Genomic DNA, 8,582 nt, shown 5'->3' with positions numbered 1-8,582 from the left:
TGTCGTCATAATTTTATCGTTGCAGTTTTGGAATACCTGAGTTTAGTACGCCGATATTGAAAATCTCTTTTATGCAGTTCATTGGTGAGATAACCTCGACGCCACCCAGTACCGGGGCGGGAGTTCGGGAGTATCGCCATAACTTGTATAACGGATGCTTTTCGAAGGTTGAGGTAGATGGTTTCCGAAGTTTTTCTCGGTTATGTGTTGAAGGATGGATACAGCTGGATGTAGGAATTGCTAGATTTGGGTGAGATATTATGCTTCCCCTGTATCCCCAACACCTGATTGCATAACCGGAAAGGTTCGGGAGTTTCATAGGTGGGAATTCTTGTAGCTCTAGTTCTTCTTCCACGGATAGTTGGTTTGAGATTGGGATTTCTTACCGAGTATTCGTTCTTGATCCGTACCTTGTTGATTTATTTCTCTACCTAAATTTTAAGTGGCTTCTCAATTTATGGACATGTGACCATTTCAAGAGGAATGCATTCGTTCATTTTGTTCGGATGTGAAGACTTTATGTTGCAATTTTCATTCCGTTGGATTCAGCTTCATTTTATCTATCTATGTGCTAACAGTGGTCAACCTCTTCAGGATGGCTCCCGCTAAGAGCACCAATCAGAATCAGAATCAAGATCCACCACCACCTCCACCTCCTTCGAAGGCATGGCAAGCTGTGATGGCCGCAATCAATGCAAGCACACAGTTGATCATGCAAATTCTCCAAGAGCGCAATCAAGGCAACCAAGGGAACCAAGGCAACAATCAGAATCACTTTGCTACACTCAACCAGTTCCTTGCTAACGGGCCAAAGACTTTCAGCAATTGTGTTGAGGCAACCGATGCTGACGATTGGCTCGTGGATCTGTGCAAGCATTTCGAGTGCAGTAACGTCAGGCCTGAGGACTTTGTCAAGTTCGCTTCCTTCCAACTCAAAGATCAAGCTGCAGAATGGTTCCAGCAGTACAAGGATTCCAGAGGTGGACGTGTGATCACTTGGGATGAATTCCGTCAAGATTTCAAAGCTTATCATATTCCTCAGAGCATGGTTGAAAGCAAGCATGAGGAATTCCGCAACCTGAAGCAAGGCTCTTTATCTATCTATGACTACAACAAGTTGTTTCAGAAGCTCGCTCGCTTTGCTAAGCAGGACGTCCCTGATGAGAAGAGCATGATATACCAGTTCAGGGGTGGTCTCAGAGAAGAAATTCAGCTAGCTCTTGTTCTCTTTGAGCCTTTGAGGTACGATGAGTTCTACAACATGGCATTGAAGCAAGAGGCCGCTCAACTAAGGTGTAATGCTTCCAAGAAGCGAGTCAGAGATGCTACTCCTTCTTCCTCTACTCAAGTGGCCAAGCAGCAGAAGTATTGGCTGCCTCCTCCTCCGTTCCATCAGCCGTATCAGTAGAAGAGCAAAGGTGGAAGTGGATCTTTCCACCCACCCAACCCTGGCTTTCAGAACAAGACTTCGTCTCAAGCTCCAAGATCAAGTGCTCCGTATCACCGTCCGCTTTCAGAGGTCACGTGCAACAAGTGCCAACAGAAGGGTCACTATGCCAACAAGTGTCTCAATCAGAGGCGTCTCCCTCCTCCTCCTCCTGTGAGATCGGCAAGTATAGCTGTGGTCAAGCATAACCCCAAGTACGCCAAGGTCAATATGGTGAATGCAGCTCAGGCAGAGGATTCATCAGATGTCATCATGGGTAACCTTCCTGTTAACGATATTCCTGCAAGAGTTCTTTTTAACACTGGTGCATCACATTGTTTCATGTCGAGACCTTTTGCATCTAAGCAAGATTTTGTTACTCAAGTGTTGTCGAAACCGTTGGCTATTGTCTCTCCGGCCCGTCAAATGACATCTCGAGTATGCATTCCGGATGTTACAATCACTTTGGGTGACTATAAGTTCTTGTCCTCTCCAAATGTTCTTGGTGACTCGGATATTGATCTTATTCTCGGAATGGATTGGCTTTCTAAGCACAAGGCGCATCTTGATTGTGCAGCAAGGCAGATTCAATTGACTCATTCGTCTGAGGATGTAATTGTCTTTGCCGCTCGTGATGATACCATCCGTCTGTTTTCTCTCAATGAGAAGGATGAACTGGATGCTATCTCGCAAATTCCAGTCGTTTGCGAATATCAAGACGTCTTTCCAGAAGAGCTTCCAGGAATGCCTCCGCACCGGCCAGTTGAATTCGTCATTGATCTTGAGCTCGACACGGAACCTGTGTGCAAGCGTCCTTACAAGCTCGGACCTGAAGAGCTGAAGGAGCTGAAGAAGCAACTCGATATTCAAGAGAGAATGGGTCCCATCCGGCCTAGTTCTTCTCCGTGGGGTTGTGGTGTTCTTTTTGTGAAGAAGAAGGATGGAACGGACCGGCTTTGTGTTGATTACCGTCAATTGAACAAGAAGACCATCAAGAGCAAATACCCACTTCCCAACATCAACGAGCTGTTCGAACAACTCAAAGGTGCCCAAGTATTCTCCAAGCTTGACCTCCGTATGGGTTATCATCAGATTCGAATCCGTGAGCGAGATATTCCCAAGACGGCTTTCAGGACAAGCTATGGTTCATATGAATACACTGTCATGTCTTTTGGCCTCGTCAATGCTCCTCCGACTTTCTCTCGCATGATCAACTTCATCTTCAATGCCTACACCAATGACTTCGTTTTGGTCTATCTTGACGACATTCTGGTTTTCTCGAAGAACAAGGAAGATCATGCCAAGCACTTGCGTTTCGTACTCGATAAGTTGAGGGAACACAAGTTCTACGCCAAGTTCTCCAAGTGCGAATTTTGGCTCGATGAGGTTCTTTATCTTGGTCATATCATCTCTGCCAAGGGCATTGCGGTGAATCCTGAGAAGGTGTCTGCAATTGTGAATTGGGAACCTCCTCAGAACGTGAAGCAACTCCGTAGCTTCCTCGGTCTCGCAAGCTATTGCCGAAGATTCGTTGAAAACTTTTCTAAGACGTGAAGCCTCTCTCAAATCTTCTCCAGAAGCACGTCAAGTACGTTTGGTCTCCGGAGTGTGACATTGCTTTCAACACTTTGAAAGAGAAATTGATCACTGCTCCAGTTCTGACTCCGCCTGATGAATCCAAGCCGTACGAGGTCTTTTGTGATGCCTCTCTCCAAGGTCTTGGCGCAGTGTTGATGCAAGAGAAGAAAGTTGTTGCTTATACCTCTCGCCAGTTGAAGCCTAATGAGAAGAACTACCCCACTCATGATCTCGAGTTGGCGGCAGTTGTGCATGCTCTTTTGACTTGGAGACATCTCTTATTGGGAAAAAAAGTGGACATCTTCACTGACCACAAGAGTCTCAAGTACATCTTCACTCAGCCTAATCTCAACCTCAGGCAAACGCGGTGGGTCAAAATGATTCAAGAGTATAATCCGAGTATCGAGTATACTCCAGGCAAGGCCAATGTGATTGCTGACACATTGAGCAGAAAATCTTATTGCAACAGTCTTATTCTCAAGCCTTATCAACCCGAGCTTTGTGAAGCTTTCCGCAAACTTAATCTGCAAGTTGTTCCTCAAGGTTTCCTCGCCAACCTTCAAGTCTCTCCTACCTTGGAAGACCAGATTCGCCAAGCTCAGCTTCTTGATGCTATGGTGAAGAAGGTGAAGATTGGGATTGCCAAGAGTCAACCCAAGTACAAGTGCTACCGCCTTGATGACAAGGATACTCTCTTCTTCGAGGATCGTATTGTTGTACCCAAAGGTGAACTTCGTAAAGTGATCATGAACGAGGCTCACAATTCTCTCCTCTCCATCCACCTTGGGAGTACGAAGATGTATGAGGACCTCAAGCAGGCTTATTGGTGGACTCGAATGAAGCGTGAGATTGCTCAATTCGTGAATGAGTGTGATGTCTGCAGAAGAGTGAAGGCAGAACACCAAAGGCCAGCTGGTCTCCTCCAACCTCTTGCCATTCCAGAATGGAAGTTTGACCACATTGAAATGGACTTCATGACTGGGTTTCAAAAGTCTAAGCATGGCAATCATGCTATATTCGTTGTCATCGACAAACTCACCAAAGTGGCTCACTTTCTGCCTATCAAAAGTCTATCACTGTAGCTCAATTGGCGGAACTCTATACCTCTCGAATTGTCTCTCTGCACGGTATTCCACAAGTGATCTCTTCAGACCGTGGCAGCATCTTTACCTCCAAGTTTTGGGATTCTTTTCAGAAGGCCATGGGCACCAACATCCGCTTCAGCATAGCTTTCCATCCTCAAACTAGCGGTCAAGTCGAGCGTGTCAACCAGATTCTTGAAGATATGCTCAGGGCTTGTGTGATCTCCTTCGGCATGAAGTGGGAGGATTATCTTCCTTATGCTGAATTCTCCTACAACAACAGTTTTCAAGCAAGTTCGGGCAAGGCCCCATTTGAAATCCTATATGGCAGGAAGTGCCGTACCCCTCTCAACTGGTCCGAAACTGGTGAACGTCAGCTTTTGGGAAATGATTTAATCACAGAGGTAGAGGAAATGTGCAAAGTCATTCGAGATAACCTCAAAGCAGCCCAATCCCGTCAGAAGAGCTACTATGATAGTAAGCACCGTGATTTGGCTTTCGAGATCGGAGATCATGTTTACCTCCGCGTCTCTCCTATGAAAGGTACTCGTCACTTCGGTATCAAAGGGAAGCTTGCCCCCAGATACGTGGGACCTTTCAAGATTGTCAGCAAGAGAGGTGACCTCGCCTATCAACTTGAGCTTCCTTCAAACTTTGCAAATGTTCATGATGTGTTCCATGTCTCTCAGCTCCGAAAGTGCTTCAAGACTCCTGACCGCACCGTCAACTTCGAGGACATTGAGCTCCAAGAAGATCTCTCTTACCGTGAGCACCCAGTTGCTATTCTTGAAGAGACTGAACGCAAGACTCGCAACAAGTCAATCAAATTCCTCAAAGTCAAGTGGTCACACCATTCCGATCGTGAAGCTACCTGGGAACGAGAGGATCACCTCCGTTCTGAATACCCGGCGTTCTTTTAGTCCTAGATCTCGGGACGAGATCCTTTCATAGTAGTGGAGTGTTGTAACACCCTGGATAATTTTCCTAATTTGTAATCCAACTCTTGCCGTTTCCGGCCTTAAGTTATTTTATTTTCTCGGGTTCGGGTTTTTGTCTCCGTGTGTTGTTCTCGTTGTCATGCTTCTCATTTCATGTCATCATGTGCATTGCATTTGCATACGTGTTCATCTCATGCGTTCGAGCATTTTCCCAGTTGTCCGTTTTGCATTCCGGCGCTCCGTTCTCCTCCGGTGGTCATTTCTACCTTTCTTTCGTGTGTGGGGATTAAACATTTCTGGATTGGACCGAGACTTGCCAAGCGGCCTTGGTTTACTACCGGTAGACCGCCTGTCAAGTTTCGTACCATTTGGACTTCGTTTGATGCTCCAACGGTTAACCGAGGGACCGAAAAGGCCTCGTGTGTGTTGCAGCCCAACACCCTCCAATTTGGCCCAAAACCCACCAAAACCCTCTCCATCATCTAGAGCATTCGACCACGATTGCGTGGCCGAAAACCGCACCTCATTTGGACTCTCCTAGCTCCTCCTATGCCTATATATAGCCCCTTCCCGAAAATCCCGGATCCCCTCCTTCTCTAACCCTAGATCCACCCCTCGCGCTGCGCCGGACATTGTCCGTCCGGGCTGGACACCCCGTCGCCGACGCTCGCGACCAATCAGGCGGTGCCATGTGGCCTGCCGCTGCCTCCCACCGCCGCGGCCTGCCCGGCCCGGGGCAGGCCCCCGCGGCCCGAGCGCCCCGCGCCCCACGCCCGTGCGTCCCGCCGCCGCCTTGCTCGAGGCCGGCCGGCTCCGGCTGCCGCACCGTCAGCTCCGGCGACCGCCGCCCCGTCGCGCCCGGCCGCCGCCGTCCTCGCCTCCACGCCGGATCTTCGCCGCCAAGTCCGTTCCCCACCGCCGCGGTCGACGCCGGCGAGCTCCTCCCCCCACTCCGGTGAGCCGGAGAGATTCTCCCAGCTCTGGCCGACCTCTCCTCCGGCGGCGCCACAACTTTCCGGCGAGCATCGGTTCCCGTGCACCGGATCTTAGATCTGAAAAACTCCTCTCGGGTTGACTTTCCGTCCCTAACCCTAGTTCATATGCCCATGTTCATCATGCCGTAACTTTGCATCCGTAACTCCGTTTTGGGCATATAGCATATCAAAATGTTCGCCTCAGAGAGTACATCATTTCATTCCATTGCATCCTTTTCATTTGGGTTCATATTGATGCCCGAAATGCTGTTAGAAGAGTGCTACCTGAGATATTTGTCAGATCTTCTGCTCCATTTAGATATTTGTCATTTTTGCCATGATTATTGCGTGCATGATATGCCCGTGAGTTCTACATATGTTTTGTTAAGGGTTTTGCCATCTTTCCAGAGGTGCAACCCATGTATTTTTGTGATGTGTGTGGTGACTAGAACAAGCTTGCAAAGTGAGGCACTTGGTAATTCTGATTTCAGGGACTTAGCATTTCCACTAAGTCCTTTAGCTGTTTATCTCAGATTGCCATATGTTCATGTTGTTTCCTAGTGATCCGTGCCTCTTTTGAGGATGATCATTAAGGATGTTTTGTTAATCTTATAGTAATCTATCCATCCATGTCTTTGTTTGCAATTATGGAGCACCCTAGCTTGAGTCAATCGAGATCTAATTTTGTCATTTTGTGAATCTGGGCAGATTGTCTACTTGTTAGCGATTTTGCCGATGATGTTGTAGTTGATCCGTGCATGCTATGGTGTTGTTCTTGACATGTCTAGCTTGGTTTTTGTGTATTCTTGATGGGTGTATGCTTAGATTGTCATGACTTGCTCCGTAGTGAGTGCATCGAGCTCGTAAACATGCCTACTTCATATCTGTTTCAGCATGCTCCAGTTTTCACCAAGTCTGTGATCTGATTGTGTTTTTGCCATGTTCACATGCTTACAATTGTATTTTCTGATCCCTTTTGGCTTAAGGTCACTAAGGGACTTTTGTTAAGCTCTTTGAGTAGCTCCATGCCATGCTTTACTTTTCCATGTTCAGGTCCTGTAGCATATAGTTTTCATGCTCCGAAGAGTGCTACCTGATCTAAAATTCCAGACAAGTGTTAATTTCACTAAGTCTGAGATCTGTTTACCATATGCATTTTTGCCATGCTTGTTTGAACCTGTTAATGGATGAATTGGCCCTAGCTAAGTGCTAGACTTTTGTTAAGCATCATGAATGCATCCCTGCCATGTATTTTGATGCCATATTTGAATGTTGTAGCATGTTCATCTCATTGCATTTAGATGGCTACTTGCTGTAAATCTCAGAACGTGGCCATATTTGAATCGTTTGCCATTTCTAAACCGTAACTCCGATTCCGACGTTCTTTATATCGTTTTCAAGCGATTTCATCTCATATTTACAGTGGCACACTTGGATTTCCAAGTTGAGGCCAGGTTCATGCATCCCTTGTCAAATCTTGCATATGCATCCCGCATCGCATCCCGCATAGCATATCATCTTTGCATCATATTGTTTGAGCTTTGCACGTGGTTGATTGTGTTCCATTTGATTGTTTGTATTGTTTGGGTAGAGCCGGGAGACGAGTTCGCTAACGAGGAGCCTGTTGAGTTTGCTTTCGAGGATCCAGTCAACTCTGACAACTTTGCATGCAAGATGATCATACCCTCGAAATCACTACTATCTTTGCTTTGCTAGATGCTCGCTCTTTAGCTATGCCAATGCTACGATGCCTACTACTTGCTTTCAAGCCTCCCAAATTGCCATGTCAAACCTCTAACCCACCATGTCCTAGCAAACCATTGATTGGCTATGTTACCGCTTTGCTCAGCCCCTCTTATAGCGTTGCTAGTTGCAGGTGAAGATTGGAGACCGTTCCTTGTTGGAACATTATTTACTTGTTGGGATATCATTATTTTATCTTGTTATCTTAATGCATCTATATACTTGGTGAAGGGTGGAAGTCTCGGCCTCTCGCCTAGTGTTTTGTTCCACTCTTGCCGCCCTAGTTTTCATCATATCGGTGTTATGTTCCCGGATTTTGCGTTCCTTACGCGGTTGGGTTATAATGGGAACCCCTTGATAGTTCGCCTTGATTAAAGCTTTTCCAGCAATGCCCAACCTTGGTTTTACCATTTGCCACCTAGCCTCTTTTTCCCTTGGGTTTCCGGAGCCCGAGGGTCATATTATTTGAACCCCCCGGGCCAGTGCTCCTCTGAGTGTTGGTCCAACCTAGAGCCCCTTGCAGCGCCACCTCGGGGAAACTCGAGGGCTGGTTTTAGTTCTACGGATTGCTTGTCCGATTGTGCCCTGAGAACGAGATATGTGCAGCTCCTATCGGGTTTTGTCGGCACATTCGGGCGGTGTTGCTGGTTTTGTTTTAACCTGTCGAAGTGTCTTGAAGAACCGAGGTACCGAGTCTGATCGGAATGTCTCGGCAGGAGGCCTATTCCTTCGTTGACCGTGAGAGCTTGTCATGGGCTAAGTTGGGACTCCCCTGCAGGGATTTGAACTTTCAAAAGCCGTGCCCGCAGTTATGGGCAGATGGGAATTTGGTAATGTCCGG

The sequence above is a fragment of the Triticum urartu genome, chromosome 2A, assembly GCF_056163025.1.
Source record: "Triticum urartu cultivar PI428250 chromosome 2A, HENAU_Tu73, whole genome shotgun sequence".
NCBI classification, from domain to species: Eukaryota; Viridiplantae; Streptophyta; class Magnoliopsida; order Poales; family Poaceae; genus Triticum; species Triticum urartu.
This window is presented reverse-complemented; position numbering follows the sequence as displayed.